The sequence below is a fragment of the Drosophila miranda genome (assembly GCF_003369915.1).
Source record: "Drosophila miranda strain MSH22 chromosome Y unlocalized genomic scaffold, D.miranda_PacBio2.1 Contig_Y1_pilon, whole genome shotgun sequence".
NCBI lineage: Eukaryota > Metazoa > Arthropoda > Insecta > Diptera > Drosophilidae > Drosophila > Drosophila miranda.
The window spans coordinates 44,561,559-44,582,168 of record NW_022881603.1 but is presented as its reverse complement, the minus strand read 5'-3'; the positions used below and the strand labels follow the sequence as shown (position 1 = coordinate 44,582,168).

At 40.1% G+C, this 20,610-nt stretch overlaps 1 pseudogene; it reads left to right on the top strand.

Moving 5' to 3' along the window:
• The first annotated feature begins 6,087 nt into the window (after nucleotides 1–6,087).
• LOC117191697 lies at nucleotides 6,088–8,378 on the top strand (annotated as a pseudogene).
• The last annotated feature ends 12,232 nt before the right edge of the window (nucleotides 8,379–20,610 follow it).

Here is a 20,610-nt window from a genome sequence, read left to right as displayed (position 1 = left end):
GCCACTGCAAATTGATTTGTTCCTATTGGCTACCAAATTTGGTTGCTCTAGCTTTTGTAGTCTCTGAGATCTAGGCGCTAATGTTTTACTCTAAGCAAAGCCGTCTATGCTACGTGTGTGTTACAGAGAGACAGGGCGAGAAAAAATAAAATTGTTTTCTTGATGCTGGCTATAATAATGATACGATCCAATTCAGATTCCGCAGTCTTAAAGATATGGTCATTCTCTACAATTCTACGTTTTTGGTTTTCTCATATCTTTAAAATTGTGGATGCCAAAGATTTTCGTCCTTTGTGGGGGCGAAAGTGGGCGGGGCGAAGTTTTGAAATATTTTTGTAGCAGTGACATATCACAGAAGTCTGGATTCAAAACATCGTTGCTCTAGCTCTTATAGTCTTTGAGCACTAGGCGCTAAAGCGGTCGGACAGACGGACGGACGGACAGACGGACAGACAGACAGGGCTCAATCGACTCGGCTATTGATGCTGATCAACAATATATATACTTTATGGGGTCGGAAACGATTCCTTCTGGACGTTACACACATCCACTTTTACCACAAATCTAATATACCCCAATACTCATTTTGAGTATCGGGTATAATTATCTGATCTGATCCACATTCAGCAATCTGATAGATATGGTCGTTATCTATGATTCTGCGATTTTAGTTTTCTCGAATCTGCAATATTGTGGATGCAACAGATTTTCGTCCTTTGTGTGGGCGGAAGGGGGTGGGGCGAAATTTTGAGATACACATTTTATAGTAAGATCTAACAGAAGTGCGGATACCAAATTTGGTTACTCTAGCCTTAATAGTCTCTGAGATTTGTGAATATCCCCAGTTTTTTATCCTTTGCGGGGGCGGAAGGGGGTGTGGCGAAATTTTGAAGCAAACTCGTCTCGGTCCGATATATTTGGAGTGTGGATACCAAATTTGGTTGCTCTAGCTTTTATAGTCTCTGAGCCGAGAGAGACAGGGCGAGAAAAAATGAAATTGTTTTCTTGATTCTGGCTATAATAATGATACGATCCAATTCAGATTCCGCAGTCTTAAAGATATGGTCATTCTCTACAATTCTACGTTTTTGGTTTTCTCATATCTTTAAAATTGTGGATGCCACAGATTTTCGTCCTTTCTGGGGGCGGAAGTGGGCGTGGGCGGGGCGAAGTTTTGAAATATTTTTGTAGCAGTGACATATCACAGAAGTCTGGATCCAAAACATCGTTGCTCTAGCTCTTATAGTCTTTGAGCACTAGGCGCTGAAGGGGACGGACAGACGGACGGACGGACAGACGGACAGACGAGGGGGAACGTTGTGAGTTGCTGCGTACACCGCAGCTCTACATTTATACCCGATACTTAGTCAGTATGGCTCTCCTCCGGCAGACGCAGCTAATATTAAACGACACGACAAAGAGTGCGTGCGAGAGAGACAGAAAATCAGTCTGAGCGTGACGTCGGGCGCTGCGTAGCCACTGCAAATTGATTTGTTCCTATTGGCTATAAAAATGATCTGATCTGATCCAGATTCAGCAATCTGATAGATATGGTCATTATCTATGATTCTGCGTTTTTAGTTTTCTCGAATGTGCAATATTGTGGATGCAACAGATTTTCGTCTTTTGTAGGGGCGGAAGGGGGTGGGGCGAAGTTCTGAGATATACGTTTTATAGTGAGATCCAACAGAAGTGCGAATACTAAATTTGGTTACACTAGCCTTAATAGTCTCTGAGATTTGTGGATGCCCCAGATTTTCGTCCTTTGCGTGGGCGGAAGGGGGTGTGGCGAAATTTGGACACGAAACGGTCAAGGTCCGATATCACAGGAGTGTGGATACCAAATTTGGTTGCTCTGGCTCTTATAGATTCTGAGATCCTTGAACTCATATTTTGCAATTGGCAAAACCGACCATGAAACCTGTGTGTTAGAGAGAGACAGAGCGAGAAAGAAGGAAATTGTTTTCTTGATTCTGGCTATAATAATAATACGATCTGGTTGAGATCTTACATTCTAAAACATATAGTCATCCTCTACGATTCTGCGTTTTTGGTTTTATCGTATCTTTAAAAATGTGGATGCCACAGATTTTCGTCCTTTGTGGGGGCGGAAGTGGGCGGGGCGAAGTTTTGAAATATTTTTGTAGCAGTGACATATCACAGAAGTCTGGATCCAAAACATCGTTGCTCTAGCTCTTATAGTCTTTGAGCACTAGGCGCTGAAGGGGACGGACAGACGGACGGACGGACAGACGGACAGACAGACAGGGCTCAATCGACTCGGCTATTGATGCTGATCAAGAATATATATACTTTATGGGGTCGGAAACGATTCCTTCTGGACGTTACACACATCCACTTTTACCACAAATCTAATATACCCCAATACTCATTTTGAGTATCGGGTATAACGAGGGGGAACGTTGTGAGTTGCTGCGTACACCGCAACTCTACGGTTATACCCGATACTAAGTCAGTATGGCTCTCCTCCGGCAGACGCCGCTAATATTAAACGACACGACAAAGAGTGCGTGCGAGAGAGACAGAAAATCAGTCTGAGCGTGACGTCGGGCACTGCGTAGCCAGTGCAAATTGATTTGTTCCTTTTGGCTATAAAAATTATCTGATCTGATCCACATTCAGCATTCTGATAGATATGGTCGTTATCTATGATTCTGCGTTTTTAGTTTTCACGAATGTGCAATATTGTGGATGCAACAGATTTTCGTTCTTTGCGGGGGCGGAAGGGGGTGGGGCGAAATTTTGAGATACACGTTTTATAGTAAGATCTAAGAGAAGTGCGGATACCAAATTTGGTTACTCTAGCCTTAATAGCCTCTGAGATTTTTGAATATCCCCAGATTTTCGTCCTTTGCGGGGGCGGAAGGGGGTGTGGCGAAATTTTGAAATAAACTCGTCTCGGTCCGATATATTAGGAGTGTGGATACCAAATTTGGTTGCTCTAGCTTTTATAGTCTCTGAGATCTAGGCGCTAATGTTTTACTCTAAGCAAAGCCGCCTATGCTACGTGTGTGTTAGAGAGAGACAGGGTGAGAAAAAATGAAATTGTTTTCTTGATGCTGGCTATAATAATAATACGATCCAATTCAGATTCCGAAGTCTTAAAGATATGGTCATTCTCTACAATTCTACGTTTTTGGTTTTCTCATATCTTTAAAATTGTGGATGCCAAAGATTTTCGTCCTTTGTGGGGGCGAAAGTGGGCGGGGCGAAGTTTTGAAATATTTTTGTAGCAGTGACATATCACAGAAGTCTGGATCCAAAACATCGTTGCTCTAGCTCTTATAGTCTTTGAGCACTAGGCGCTGAAGGGGACGGACAGACGGACGGACGGACAGACGGACAGACGAGGGGGAACGTGGTGAGTTGCTGCGTACACCGCAACTCTACATTTATACCCGATACTTAGTCAGTATGGCTCTCCTCCGGCAGACGCAGCTAATATTAAACGACACGACAAAGAGTGCGTGCGAGAGAGACAGAAAATCAGTCTGAGCGTGACGTCGGGCACTGCGTAGCCAGTGCAAATTGATTTGTTCCTTTTGGCTATAAAAATTATCTGATCTGATCCACATTCAGCAATCTGATAGATATGGTCGTTATCTATGATTCTGCGTTTTTAGTTTTCACGAATGTGCAATATTGTGGATGCAACAGATTTTCGTTCTTTGCGGGGGCGGAAGGGGGTGTGGCGAAATTTTGAAACAAACTCGTCTCGGTCCGATATATTAGGAGTGTGGATACCAAATTTGGTTGCTCTAGCTTTTGTAGTCTCTGAGATCTAGGCGCTAATGTTTTACTCTAAGCAAAGCCGTCTATGCTACGTGTGTGTTACAGAGAGACAGGGCGAGAAAAAATAAAATTGTTTTCTTGATGCTGGCTATAATAATGATACGATCCAATTCAGATTCCGCAGTCTTAAAGATATGGTCATTCTCTACAATTCTACGTTTTTGGTTTTCTCATATCTTTAAAATTGTGGATGCCACAGATTTTCGTCCTTTCTGGGGGCGGAAGTGGGCGGGGCGAAGTTTTGAAATATTTTTGTAGCAGTGACATATCACCGAAGTCTGGATCCAAAACATCGTTGCTCTAGCTCTTATAGTCTTTGAGCACTAGGCGCTGAAGGGGACGGACAGACGGACGGACGGACAGACGGACAGACGAGGGGGAACGTTGTGAGTTGCTGCGTACACCGCAACTCTACATTTATACCCGATACTTAGTCAGTGTGGCTCTCCTCCGGCAGACGCAGCTAATATTAAACGACACGACATAGAGTGCGTGCGAGAGAGACAGAAAATCAGTCTGAGCGTGACGTCGTGCACTGCGTAGCCAGTGCAAATTGATTTGTTCCTTTTGGCTATAAAAATTATCTGATCTGATCCACATTCAGCAATCTGATAGATATGGTCGTTATCTATGATTCTGCGTTTTTAGTTTTCACGAATGTGCAATATTGTGGATGCAACAGATTTTCGTTCTTTGTGTGGGCGGAAGGGGGTGGGGCGAAATTTTCAGATACACGTTTTATAGTAAGATCTAACAGGAGTGCGGATACCAAATTTGGTTACTCTAGCCTTAATAGTCTCTGAGATTTTTGAATATCCCTAGATTTTCGTCCATTGCGGGGGCGGAAGGGGGTGTGGCGAAATTTTGAAGCAAACTCGTCTCGGTCCGATATATTAGGAGTGTGGATACCAAATTTGGTTGCTCTAGCTTTTGTAGTCTCTGAGATCTAGGCGCTAATGTTTTACTCTAAGCAAAGCCGTCTATGCTACGTGTGTGTTACAGAGAGACAGGGCGAGAAAAAATAAAATTGTTTTCTTGATGCTGGCTATAATAATGATACGATCCAATTCAGATTCCGCAGTCTTAAAGATATGGTCATTCTCTACAATTCTGCGTTTTTGGTTTTATCGTATCTTTAAAAATGTGGATGCCACAGATTTTCGTCCTTTGTGGGGGCGGAAGTGGGCGGGGCGAAGTTTTGAAATATTTTTGTAGCAGTGACATATCACAGAAATCTGGATCCAAAACATCGTTGCTCTAGCTCTTATAGTCTTTGAGCACTAGGCGCTGAAGGGGACGGACGGACGGGAGTATCGGGTATAAAAAAGTGTGATATCACAGGAGTCTGCACACAAAATTGCTTGGAGATTCTACCTCTTTTAGTATCAAAGAATTAGGCGTCAAACAAGTCGAACTGACGGACGAACAGACAGATATATGATTCTCGACTCGGTTATTGATGATGATCAAGAATATATATACTTTATGGAGTTGGAAACGCTTCCTCCTGAGTGTTACAGATATCCACTTCCACCACAAATCTAATATACCAATACGAGTACTCTACCAAAAATGGCCTGTTAGGCCTAGTAGAAGGTAGCACTTTAAGACCGCTAAGCAGATTGTATACGAGCTTACTTTAAATTAATGGTGCGGTTCAAATGGCGGAAATCAAGGTCCCAAGAAATTATATTTACTGAAGACAAATCATATGGCATAGAAAAATATATTTTTCTTGATGCATTGAAGCATGGATCGGTCGGTAAATGCGCAATATACATAAGTCATATGCGGTCAAGACATATTTAAATATATTTTATTATTTTATAATCACTACAAACTTCTCTTTAAGAAGCGTTTAATTGCTATACGACTTTTACATGATTTTTGCCCCATTCGTTTTGGATATAATTGGCTGTTATTTCATAAAGTAAAGCTGAAAAAAACATTACTATTAACATCCACCTTAAAAAAATAAATGGCAGAATATGAACCAAGTTGATATACCCTTCGAAAACCAACTACTTCCACTTTAGCGTTAATAATTGACAATAGATAACCGTTTACATCAATTTGTTCAATTGCTTCATTTGATAAGCAAACAAAAAAATAAAATCGGTCAAAGCTATTGCAATTTCAGCTCAATTTGGTGTAAATAAATCGCTCGACTTCCAACCATCGAATGTTCAAAATGAAAATGTTATTTGTGCAGCAGAGTTGTTCGCTTGTTCTTCCATAAGTAAATAAGTTGATGGCGAAAAGGAAAATACTTCAAGGAAACTATGTCTTACAAAGTAGGAACCTATTTGAATGGGAGTACCATATGCCTATTTTGGAATAGGAACTTTGAGTTCCAGCCACAATCCTCTGTTGCTGACTATGCCAGTTTCGTGGGTATTAATATAAATAATCTGAAGGGAAGTTTTGATGAAGGCACTGTTGATGTACGGTCAATGAAAAAACAGCTACAGGAGAAAAATTTGCTGTACGATGACCTTCTGCTCAAGCTTATGATATTCATTGAGGTGACACACTGTGAGGTACGATTTTCAAATTGGTTTTACAATCTACTATTCACAATTTCTTTTCTTAAATGCAGACGTTTATGGTATTTGGAAATGACATAGCACGTTTTGTGGACGCTTTTACAAATGCATCCATGTATTCCATATGGCGTTCTTTGCACAACAGATTCATTTTCTCGCACGTGGCTGATGAGCTGAACGAGAATTGCTGTGACAATTCCACGGGAGCACTGTCAATACTTGCCTCTGAATATCCTCAGATCAGCCGAACATTCTGTTTATAGTGGAGAGCCAAGATGCATCTGGGCCGTCTTTGAAATAAAGACCAACAAATATGTGGGCACTAGGGCGGAAAAACCATCACAATTACAACTATTAGACCGATACTATGTCGCAGAGCAACGATTTCAGCTAAAGAATTTGTTGTTCCCGAATAAGCTAAAGGACTTGCAGGGCCGTGAGGTAATCATCGTCGGCTTTGACTATAGACCCTATACGGTTATAAAATATGTAAGCTATTTGCCAATCCTCACAGTAAAAAACTTAAGGTATCTGTATCCATTCTACAGAACAAAGAGAATAGCAACACACGTGATATAGGTGTGACACAAGATTCAGGCTTGAGCAATGTCTACATTGATGGCACGGAAGCACGCGTTGTTCTCAACTTTTGTGCAAAGTTCAATTGTACAGTGCAAATTGACACAAGTAAGTAGTCAATACGTTTTAACTTAGGTCCTAGTGTCTACCAAGAAGACTACAATTAACTACACTGAGTTGAATCCCTTCTCTTTTAACATTGACAGCTGACGCCGACGATTGGGGCACCGTTTACCAAAATATGTCTGGGGATGTCGCCATGGGCATGGTTATTAATCACAAAGCAGATATTTGCATTAGCGCAATGTATTCGTGGTATGAGGGCTACACATATTTAGATCTATCAATGTATCTCGTGCGGTCCGGAATAACCTGTCTGGTCCCAGCACCTCTCTGACTAGCTATCTGGTACCTTCCCCTTCAGCCGTTTCAAGCAAACCTCTGGGCTGCGGTCCTGGTGTATCTCTGTTTGGAGACCTTGGGGTTGGTGTTGGCCTGTACGTCTCGGCAATCGCCTGTGAGGGCTGGTGGTGCTGCACAAAGCTGGGCCTTGCTACGGCTTTTAAGCTTTTCATCTCGCAGTCGGGAAACAGTAAAACGACTTCTGTAACTGACCGTGTGCTGCTCTTTGCCTGCTTTCTCAACGACATAATCATAACCAGCATTTATGGTGGTGGTCTGGCTAGTATATTGACTATACCAAGTATGTCTGAAGCGGCGGACACAGTGCCACGGTTGCGCAATCACCGTTTGCAGTGGGCCGCTGACTCGGAGGCATGGGTTTCAGCTATCCGTGGTTCTGATGATGTAAGTTGTGTGTGGTACAATTGCTATGCTACGAGCCATTTATCTTTCGCAGCCTTTGGTGCAAGATCTTATAAGCAATTTCCACATCTACAGCGATGAGCAGCTGCTCGAATTGGCACAGGAGACTCAAGTGCGAATGGGTTTCACTGTAGAACGTCTTCCCTTCGGTGTCTTAGATATTTTGAAAATGTATATGTCATTTAATGTTGATATCCAATGTCTCCAGGTCACTTTGCAATTGGGGACTACTTATTACCAGAAGCTATCGATCAAATGGTAATTATGCAGGAGGACCTCTACTACCAATACACGGTGGCTTTCGTTCCCAGACTGTGGCCATTACTTGAGCAGTTCAATACGCTAATCTATAGTTGGCATTCATCCGGATTCGATAAATACTGGGAGTACCGTGTCGCCGACAATCTCAACGTTCAGAAACAACAGCAGGTGGAGAGCACCATGACGAGGAGCCAAGAGGATATTGGTCCTGTCCGGCTTGGGATGTCGAATTTTGCAGGTATTATACTCGTCTGGGTATTGGGATCTACAGTCGCCACGCTGATCTTTGTAGCCGAGTTGTTTGGAAATTTAGGAAATTGTTGCACAACCCTCTTAGAGGTATTTAATAGCTAAACCTATACGAGGTAGATTTTAATTTAAAACAAAAAATTGATTTTTGAGAATAATTCTCTTAAAAAATATTACCCAATAAAATTGAGCATAAGAGTTTAACGCACAGATGAAATAACTGCTCTGTAAAATCGAATAGCAGTTCTTTATATTGTATCGTTATTGAAAGCTTATACTCGTACTCGAGCAAATAATTTTTATGCATGGAGATTCTGTGGAATTTTGTATGTCGGCCAAAAGTAGGCCAAAATTCTATAGCAGTATTGTCATCAGTAAGACAAAAAGTTAGTTTGGGTAGTCAGCCGTCATGTCATGCTCATATTTATGCGACGTGAAAATGTCTGGGCAGCCTGGCCACATACACGTGACATATTTTTTTGGTGAAAGGTTAATTGGCCCTCAACGCAGCTTTCTTTTTGTGTCCGATTTAATCTTGATTCGCTGGAACGTTTGCCATGGCAAGGCAAAATCTATTGCTTGAAAAAATTACAGTATCTTGAATATTTGTAGAGTTACTCATTAAGTCAATGAGTCTCAGGACTGATTGCACTATGCAACACCATATTTACTCTTCGTGCCGACTTTTCTGATAGATTAGGGCCTTTACAATGGTTTTTTATACCCGATACTCAAAGTGAGTATAGGGGCATATTCGATTTTTTGGGATGTGTGTAACGTCCAGTAGGAAGCGTTTCCGACTCCATAAAGTATATATGTATATTCTTGATCAGCATCACTAGCCGGCCGAGTCGATAGAGCCAAGTCCGTCTGTCTGTCCGACTTATTTGACGCCTAGTTCTCAGAGAATATAACAGATAGAGCAACGAAATGTTGTATCCAGACTCCTGTAAAATCACACTGAATCAAGTTTATTTCAAAAATTTTCCGCGCCCACAAACGACGAAAATCTGTGGAATCCACAATTTCGAAGATACGAGAAAAGAAAATCAGAATCATCAGAATCATAGAAACTGACCATATCTTCCAGACTGCAGATCTGAATCAGATCGGATCATTATTATCGCCAGACGGAACAAATGAAATTTCTACGCAGCGTGTCTGTCCCCTCTCACACAGTCTTTGTCGGGCATTATGTGCACACTCTGGCGGAGGGGAGCAGCGACTCACAACGTTCCCCCTCGTTTTAAATATATACAAAAATCTATCAGAAAACTCGGTTTATTTCGAAGCGTAAGTAAAAAGTTCAATGTTGTTGCCTAGTAATGCCAAAAGGCTCTTTATTTTAAGCGTATTCTAGTTATGTTTTTAATAGAGTGTTTATAATGCTTTGAATTATTATTCATGATCACTACATACTTTTAAAACGTATTTCCAAAATGATAGAAATATGGGGACGACGCTTCTGTAAGGGGATTATCCATAATTCAAGTACGCGTACGAGCATGCAATTCAAAGATAATGTATCTCTGTCCACCGATAGATTTATGTTCTTGCATGCTCGTATCAGAGGAATCTCACGAACAACGTACGCAGTGTGACCTCCGATTTACCCATCAGCTTTAAATTAGAGAGTTCGACTTGTGACTGTGCTGCTTTTACTGCACTTGCTCAGCCTTACGTGCGCAGCTTTAACAATGTTAAAACGCCAAACATCAAATGAAAACAAACGTCAACAGCGCGGCGAGTACAGGAGACCAAACATTTTATAGTAATAATTACAATAGTTTATGCAGTTGACAAGAATTAATTATATAATTATGGATAAACTGAAAATAAATTCATTGGTAAAAATATCAGCAGCTGTTGCTTTCTGTAAGGCGATTAACTTTCATCAAATAGTTAGGTTAGGGAGTAATGTGATTCCCGTATCTTGGAGGTGGTGCAAACATGCGGTAAAAGGTGGTGGATGTAAGATCCAAGCATCGTAGCTACTGCTTTTGCTGAGTGTAATTTATATGAGCACCTGATAGTAGCATAATATAACTGACTTACGATTGTGTGCCTGATTAATAGGTGTACAAATTGCACTTTATGTACAATGGCTGTGAACGAGTGAAACGCTGCTCAAAGCGGACTTTTGAAATGTTGGAAATGTCTTCAGTAGAAAGCTCTAAAAACTATACGTACAACATGTGCGTACACTGGTCAGAACGTGTCGCTTCAATATCAACCTTAAGCTACTTTTGCGATCCACACACAATAAAAAGCGGAACCAAATCGGTCCCAGCATTAATCATCCACCCAGAAGTTCAGAAAAAGGTCTTATTGCGCCAAGTATAGTATGATGGTAGCCTCATTATTCATTTATTTCATGACAGTCGTCAACAGTACATTTGTTGCATGTTGGCGGCGACAGTGACACAGACTTAGAAAAGATTAAAACATCTGGATGCCTTTTTTATAAATGCTCCGTTTAGAATTGGCCAAGCAAAACGGTAAATAAAAGTCTTGTAGAAATGGAATCGTAATCGAATAGAAACAGCGAAAACACTTCTATTCTTTCTTCGGGTTGTATTCGGAATGAATTCAATTTATTCTTCATAAACTTATTTAGCCTAAAGTACATAATGTTCTTGGTTGAGTTTTGTCGCTAAGGGCAGCGGCAGAACGGGATCATGTAGCATGCCATATGTATGTGTATATTTATGTTTGTAAGAATGTATATGCAGAAGGCATATACATTGGAATGCTCATTTGGCCACTTGGAATATATTGCCGACACTGCAGTTCTCACGCTGCAGGCCAGTCCACATATAAGGGACTGATCGTATTACGGCTCTTGAGTGTGGCTATGTTACGTAAACATTGCGACAAAGTGTCTTTATGTTTATGAGCGTGATACTCTACATTAACTTTGGGCATATGACCACTTGACATATTGTATACACTACAATACGGTGAGCATATGCTATTTGGCATACAACATACTACACCTCCCTTTTTAGAGAAATAACGTAATATAATTATGTAGTTTTTTTTTTTATTTTTTTTTTTTAATCCTTTTGTTTTTTGGATATCTTGTATGTTTATTAACTCTTTTTTTTCTTTTTTTTTATATATATATAATTAAATATGCGACACTTCAGTTTACGTTTTAAAAAAGGTTTTATTCTTTCACTTAAACTTAGCGTACATTGGTTAGTTATTTCCCCGACGATGACTGAGGTCTGAAGTCTTGAACGGAATTAACTTTTGTTGAATTCTCCGACGGTGTCGCGATTGACGTTTGTCTTGAACAGAACTGAGTTGGCTTCTTAGATGCAGACTATTTATATTATGATGCTCGGTTTGGGATTCGGATTTGGATTCGTAGGCGTTGGCTTCGACTTCGGCTTCGGAGATGGAGTACGTGACTCGATCGATATGTGGGAAAGGCGGCTTTTGATGAAAGGCTTCCGCTGCGTATGAGCGGTGTTGCATTACTTGGGGGTGGCTGAGAATAGGGCCTCTGATTGGTCAGCTAGGATGGTGTGATTCTTGAGAATCGATTAGTAATTGATCTCTGAAGAGTGGCGTGATTCTGGTGCGGCTGGATTCTAGTGCGGCTGGATTCTAGGGCGGCATCTATTGTTTTATGTTCAACTTCCAGTTTAGGGTGTTTGTTTACATTGCCTGCAATCGGCTACGCGTGGTCCATTTCGAGCGTGAGATTGTTTATGAGGGTTCGAAGCTGAGGGTGTCGTATTGTTTATAGTATTGTGGGTGCAGGGTAATAGACATAGACAAGGGTATGCGGAGCATGGACTATAGATATGTCACTCCCCCATTGTTAGATTTAAGCCTGTCCTCTGGCGATTATCCTTGGATATAGTTCAGGTGCGTCTAAAACTGTGCCTGCTGGGGATTCCTCGTCTTCGTCTAAGGGTGTTTCTATGTGCGGGTCGGTTTTAGGCTTATTGCTTTTACTTAGATTAAACAATTTGTAGCTTAATCCTATTATGATTATGACAAATAGTAGTATTAAGCTTACATGTAATACATTATTTAATCGCGATTATTACGATTTCTTTGGTTTGCAAATAAGACAATGGTTTAATTTTTGTTACGTTATTGTTGATGTAGATGCTTTGTGCAAATTCTGGTATGGAGTTGGATATTAAGAATTCGTTTAACTGTACACTGCAATTATGTATTTTTATTAATGCGTTACCTTCTACTTTTATTTCTTGGTTTGGGCAATCTTGGTTTAATATGGTTTTTGGTAATTTCCAAGTTAACAGTATATTGGGTTCTATGAAACTTATTTGAAAGTTTTGGTGTGCTTTGGTGTATGGACATTTTGTTTCTACTTGTTTGACTATTCCTGAACTACATTCGTCATTTATTTTTCGTTTTGATTCTTTTTCATATACCTCGTTTTCTAGAACGTAATAATTGTTTTGCGTTAGGTCAGTGAGGATGTTATTATCTTCATCTGGATATGGGACAATTTTAAGTATAGGAATATTTCTGATCTCTCGTGGGATGTTGGAAATTATTAGTATTTCGTTAGTGTCTGATTTCAACCAGGTAGATGTTTTGATATTTAATAATTTCTCTGAATCGATGTGTTTCAGGTAATCCTGCCTCAATAATTTTGGATTAAAGATCCCTAATCTTGTTAGCTGCATGCCTAATTCAATATCCTCTATGTACTCTGTAAAATGTTGAAGGTTAAATATTAATATCTCTAGTTGCTTATTTCTATCATTATCCTTGTTTAATTTATTGACAACTTCTATGCCAGAATTTACTGCTTGAATTACTAAGTTTAATTCGTTAGCTTGAACACTGTGGCTAGCCAGATTGTTTATTTTCCCTTCTAATTCGACTTTATCATCTTGATCTAATGTTCCAAATAGATATTTATATACTGTGCCTACTGCATTTATAATGCCTCTTTTGTTTCTTTTGGCTATTTTGATGAACTTGGATTACGTTATTATATTGGGTTGCCGGTTCTAGTAAACTCTGATATGTTTCATCTGTTCTTGTTATATTAATTGTTAGATAATGGTATTCATAATTAATGGGTATGTTAATGGTATTTTTTTTGAATATGAGATATCCATTCCTTGAATTGATAGGATCTATCTCTATATTCTGTCCGGAAGACTGTAGGACGGTGAACACTAGTAAGATTATAATCTTAATCATGTTGTAGCTCCGGATTCCCAGTACTCTCTTCGGGTACTCTGCAATTATCGTATTTACTTTTATTAGATTTTTTCTTTCTTTTGAATTTCGTTTTATAGTGGGTGATTTTCCTCCCTCTATTTTTCTCTTCAAAGTGCTTTTCGTCTACCTGGCTAATTTCCCCTGTTCTTTTGAACGGGTTGGTTGTTTTTGTTTTAACTAGGGGTGCATTCTTGTAGCGTGTGTCTACTTCAAAGTCGATTCTATCGTTATTCAAATGATTGATCTTCCTAACTTTATTCAGTTGAGTGTTATAATCTGGTAGTCCGGCGTACAGGAAGATATCAGCTGGGGATCTTTTTGTAGTATTATGAACCGTTTTATGGTTATAAGTGTATAGAATTAACTCGAATTTTGTGAGCTTGTTTTCTATGTTATCCTCACTTGAAATGATTCTTAATTTTTCATTGATCGTTTTATGTAGTCGTTCTACATAAGAAACTCCGTTTTTACTGGTAGTGATTTCGATTTTCACATTTTCCGCATTCAACCATGCTTGCAATGCTGCGCACATAAAGGCTGAATCTTTGTCGGCTTGAATTCCCTCTGGCTTGCCCATTTCGTTAAAGACTTTTATGATGGCTCTCTTGGTTTCTAACCAGTCACGACTCTTAACTTCTACAAGGGTAGCGAATTTAGAATATACATCAATGCATGATAGGAATTGTTGATTGCCTACCAAATAGAAATCCATGACATACTTTTCTCTGATATTTTGTATTTCAGGGGTGATTTCGAAGGTTAGATTGGTGTTACGATGCTCAGTTTTAGCAACGTTGCACGTAGGACACTCATTGATAATATTTTGGATTAACTTTTGATAATCGGGGTAGTAGAATTTTCCTTTAAACCAATTAGTGGTCTTTTCGATACCTGGGTGAAGTAGCTCTTTATGATTCTTCAATATTTGTTCTTTGAATTCGGAGTAGTTGGGAATATTTATGAGTTTGGTACTGGATTTAATCAGTTTAGTGAAGTGATTTGGACTGATTATCTCCAGGAATGCCCTTTGGAACAGTGGGAAGTCTACTTCGTTATGGAAATATATTGCACACTTTTTGGTACACACATATTCTTTTGCTAATGATTCTGTCATTTCGGTATATGTGATTTTTATCAGTATCTTGTGGAAATAGTGGGATGTTTCTACCTTATCCTCATTACCTTTAATCAGTTCTATTTGCCTATGATAGTAATTGATTGGTCTCTCTGTAAGTGGAATATAATTTGTATTATCTTCTTGCGCGCTATGGACCGTTGCACAATCACTATTAATGGTTTCCCCGAGTAGGTTTTCGTTAATCTTTACTCTTGATAGCGCATCGGCTACATGGTTCTCCTTTCCGGGTAAATATTTTATTTTGAAGTCAAATTCATTTAATTTGATCTTCCATCGTTGTAGCTTCATATTTGGTTCCTTGAGGTTATTCAACCAAATCAAGGGTTTGTGATCACTCAATATCTCAAACGTTCTACCAAACAGGTATGATCTTAAATACTTAGTTGCCCAAACTATAGCTAGTAATTCCTTTTCTATTGCTGAATAATTGATTTCGTGTTCGTTTAAGGTTCTACTTGCATAGCAGATTGGTTTGTGGTCTTGCGACAACACTGCTCCTAATGCAATGTTACTTGCATCGGTTGTTACCGTCAACATTCTGTTGAAATCTGGGAATGCGAGGATGGGGTCTGAGGTGATAAGTACTTTCAATTTTTCGAAGGCCTCGTCGTATTTTTCCTCTGTTGGGTCTATGACTGCTCGTTTCTTTAATTTGAGTGTCATAGGTTTTGCTATATTAGCGAAGTTGGGAATGAATTTCCTATAGAATTATTATGGCAGATATTTTCTTTGGATTAGGAACTATGCCGTTAGTTGTTACTACATGGCCTAGGAATTCCGTTTTTTTCTTCAGGAATTCACACTTATCCATTTGTAGCTTTAAGTTGGCGTCTCTCAACTTTCCAAATACTCTCCTTAGTGACAACAGGTGTTCTTCCAATGAAGTGGAAAATATAATGATGTCGTCTAAATATACGAGGCAATCTTTGAAGATTAACTCTTCTAGCAGATTGTTCATACATCTTTGGAAGGTAGCGGGGGCAGTGGTTAGCCCAAAGGGCATACGAGTGAACTCGTAATGACCATGCTTCGTGGAGAAAGCTGTTTTTGGGATTGAGCCAGGTTCCATAGGAATTTGATGGAATCCCTTAGCTAAATCGATTGTTGTGAAATATTGGCACCTACCTAGTTTATCTAGTATTTCGTCCATTCTGGGTGTAGGAAATTTATCCTTTATTGTCACCTCGTTTAGACTTCTATAATCTACTACCATACGATATTTCTGCTTTCCTGAAGCATCTATTTTCTTTGGTATCATAGCGATGGGTGCACAATAGGGAGAGTTCGACTTACGAATGATTCCTTGTCTAATCATATCTTTGATTTGTTGAGTCTCTTCTTGATCGTGTATTTGAGCATATTTATATGGTCGACGATATACAGGATCTTCGTGATGGGTTTTAATTTCGTGTTTTATAGTACTAGTGAAGGTCAAAATGTCACCTTCTTTATACTGCACGTCCTTAAATTCATAGAAAACTTTCTTTAGTTTCTCCTTTTCTTCGTCATTTAAATGTTCCAACCTTAGCTGGTTGCATTCCCTTAATTCATTCTCTAATGCGGAAGCGAAGTATTGCTCTCCTTCAGGAGATGGGTCAAGGCACTTAGGTGTAGTTATATCTTTCTTTGAAGATGGCTTATCACCTTTGTGTGCGGTCTTGCCGACGGCAATTGCTTCTCCACTTTGGATGATTGGGTATGACCTTTCTCCTAACGTTACCGTTTCATTTCGGTAATCGATGACTGCTTTGCTGGCCATCAAATATTCTCTGCCTAAGAGTATGTCATAATTTTCAGAAAATTTATGAATATACAATTTTTGTTTTGTCGGACAGTTTTTGGTTGCATTACGTGTAATGCTCTGAATCAGACGGACGGGTCCATTGATGGTATGGACGGTGAGGTTGTCGCTATCGACTTTGTAATCTGTATAGTTTTCTTTTATTATATTTATTGACGATCCCGAGTCCGCGATACCTCTTAATTTTTTATTATTTACGATTATTTCTATATATGGTCTTCCTCGATTTCTTCCGAGGCACTCTGCTGAAAATTTACATCCATTTTCATTTGTCCGCTTTGGCTTTCCCTAGATCGTTTGACTGGCTGATTAGGTGCACTGCTACCTGCCTGAGTCTGATTGATTTGATAATTTGTGTGATTCTGGACTCTGCCCTGGTTTAAGGAATTTCTAAATTCGTTAAATAATCCATTATTATTTACGGCATTATTTCCTGAATTATTTCGATTCGATCCAAGATTATTTCTGGAAGTACTTGGGTTTTGATTGTTATAATCGTTACTACTATAGCGAGGGTAATAAGTTCCAACATTCCTACAATTGTTATTTCCGTTTCTTGAGTGTTCGTGATTCTTGTTATCAGTTACGAAATTTTCGTAGATTCCTAACTCTTGAGCTGATTTTTCTAGATTAGCCATAGTAGAAATGTCTTTCTTTGCTAAAATGATGAACAGTTTATTGGGTAGAGCATCTTCTATGGTATGTCTGGTGGCATTTGCCAGAGCGTTTTTAAAGATTATCTTATTTTCTGGGCTAGTCTCCAGATTTAGTTTACTTACTATAACATTTGACTTAATTTCTAGTTCCTCTACGAACTTACGAATATTCCCATTGAATTTGGTGTCGTGTAATTGTTGTAGCAGCGTTTCGTATGGAGTGTGGTTGTTGAATTTGCTGATTAGGGCTGCTTTTAGATCGGTCCAGGTGTTGGGTTGAAGGCTTTGTGATAAAAGTTGTGCTCGTCCGCACAGTTGACCCTCAGTGGCTCCGTACATGATGCTTTGTTGCCGGATGTCTTCTGTTGGGTACAATTCGGAGATGTACTCAATCCTGCTTATGAACGAGCTTAGGCGTTCTTGGCATCCGTCGTATGGTGGAATTTGCCTGATTGACTTCAAGGCTTGGTTCAGGTGTATTTCTGTTAGCGGCATGTTGATTTCTTTTTATACCCGATACTCAAAATGAGTATTGGGGTATATTAGATTTGTGGTAAAAGTGGATGTGTGTAACGTCCAGAAGGAATCGTTTCCGACCCCATAAACTATATATATTCTTGATCAGCATCAATAGCCGAGTCGATTGAGCCATGTCTGTCTGTCCGTCTGTCCGTCTGTCCGTCTGTCCGTCCGTCCGTCCGTCCGTCTGTCCGTCTGTCCGTCCCCTTCAGCGCCTAGTGCTCAAAGACTATAAGAGCTAGAGCAACGATGTTTTGTATCCAGACTTCTGTGATATGTCACTTATACAAAAATATTTCAAAACTTCGCCCCGCCCACTTCCGCCCCCACAAAGGACGAAAATCTGTGGCATCCACATTTTTAAAGATACGATAAAGCCAAAAACGCAGAATCGGAGAGGATGACTATATCTTCTAGAGTGCAAAATCTGAACCAGATCGTATAATTATTATAGCCAGAATCCAGAAAACAATTTCATTCTTTCTCGCTCTGTCTCTCTCTAACACACAGGTTTCATGGTCGGCTTTGCCAATTGCAAAATATGAGTTCAAGGATCTCAGAACCTATAAGAGCCAGAGCAACCAAATTTGGTATCCACACTCCTGTGATATCGGACCTTGACCGTTTCGTGTCCAAATTTCGCCACGCCCCCTTCCGCCCCCACAAAGGACGAAAATCTGGGGCATCCACAAATCTCAGAGACTATTAACGCTAGAGTAACCAAATTTAGTATCCGCACTCCTGTTAGATCTCACTATAAAACGTATATCTCAAAATTTCGCCTTACCCCCTTCCGCCCACACAAAGGACGAAAATCTGTTGCATCCACAATATTGCAGATTCGAGAAAACTAAAAACGCAGAATCATAGATAATGACCATATCTATCCGGTTGCTGAATCTGGATCAGATCAAAAAATTTTTGTAGCCAAAAAGAACAAATCAATTTGCAGTGGCTACGCAGCGCCCGACGTCACGCTCAGACTGATTTTCTGTCTCTCTCGCACGCACTCTTTGTCGTGTCGTTTAATATTAGCGGCGTCTGCCGGAGGAGAGCCATACTGACTAAGTATCGGGTATAACTGTAGAGTTGCGGTGTCCGCAGCAACTCACAACGTTCCCCCTCGTTACTTATTTATTTTTTCTAATATTAATTGAGTTTCAATCGTGTGTAGATTCTTTGGCGGATCTCTTTAGTATTAGCGTTACTTTTTCTCTGATCACTGTAGGTTATTACGCACTGTAACTGTCACTACGCCAATTGATCGTCTTAAAAAAAGGATTCACTTTAAACTGAGATCCTACCGGCTGCGCCAATTAAATTTGCGACACTTCAGTTTACGTTTTAAAAAAGGTTTTATTCTTTCACTTAAACTTAGCGTACATTGGTTAGTTATTTCCCCGACGATGACTGAGGTCTGAAGTCTTGAACGGAATTAACTTTTGTTGAATTCTCCGACGGTGTCGCGATTGACGTTTGTCTTGAACAGAACTGAGTTGGCTTCTTAGATGCAGACTATTTATATTATGATGCTCGGTTTGGGATTCGGATTTGGATTCGGAGGCGTTGGCTTCGACTTCGGCTGCGTATGATCGGTGTTGCATTACTTGGGGGTGGCTGAGAATAGGGCCTCTGATTGGTCAGCTAGGATGGTGTGATTCTTGAGAATCGATTCGTAATTGATCTCTGAAGAGTGGCGTGATTCTGGTGCGGCTGGATTCTAGTGCGGCTGGATTCTAGGGCGGCATCTATTCTCTTATGTTCAACTTCCAGTTTAGGGTGTTTGTTTACATTGCCTGCAATCGGCTACGCGTGGTCCATTTCGAGCGTGAGATTGTTTATGAGGGTTCGAAGCTGAGGGTGTCGTATTGTTTATAGTATTGTGGGTGCAGGGTAATAGACATAGACAAGGGTATGCGGAGCATGGACTATAGATATGTCACTATATATATGTGTATATAAATCAATAATTAAAAACAAATATTTTTTATTATACCCGATACTCAAAATGAGTATTGGGGTATATTAGATTTGTGGTAAAAGTGGATGTGTGTAACGTCCAAAAGGAATCGTTTCCGACCCCATAAAGTATATATATTCTTGATCAGCATCAATAGACGAGTCGATTGAGCCATGTCTGTCTGTCCGTCTGTCCGTCCGTCCGTCTGTCCGTCCCCTTCAGCGCCTAGTGCTCAAAGACTATAAGAGCGAGAGCAACGATGTTTTGGATCCAGACTTCTGTGATATGTCACTGCTACAAGAATATTTCAAAACTTTGCCCCGCCCACTTCCGCCCCCACAAAGGGCGAAAATCTGTGGCATCCACAATTTCGACGATACGAGAAAACTAAAAACGCAGAATCGTAGAAGATGACTATATCTTCTAGAGTGCAAAATCTGAACCAGATCGTATAATTATTATAGCCAGCATCAAGAAAACAATTTGATTTTTTCTCGCCCTGTCTCTCTCTAACACACACGTAGCATAGGCGGCTTTGCTTAGGGTAAAACATTAGCGCCTAGATCTCAGAGACTATAAAAGCTAGAGCAACCAAATTTGGTATGCACACTCCTAATATATCGGACCGAGACGAGTTTGTTTCAAAATTTCGCCACACCCCTTCCGCCCCCGCAAAGGATGAAAATCTGGGGATATTCACAAATCTCAGAGACTATTAAGGCTAGAGTAACCAAATTTGGTATCCGCACTCCTGTTAGATCTCACTATAAAACGTATATCTCAAAATTTCGCCCCACCCCCTTCCGCCCCCACAAAGGACGAAAATCTGTTGCATCCACAATATTGAGGATACAAGAAAACTAAAAACGCAGAATCATAGATAATGATCATATCTATCAGATTGCTGAATCTGGATCAGATCAGATCATTTTTATAGCCAAAAGGAACAAATCAATTTGCACTGGCTACGCAGCACCCGACGTCACGCTCAGACTGATTTTCTGTCTCTCTCGCACGCACTCCTTGTCGTGTCGTTTAATATT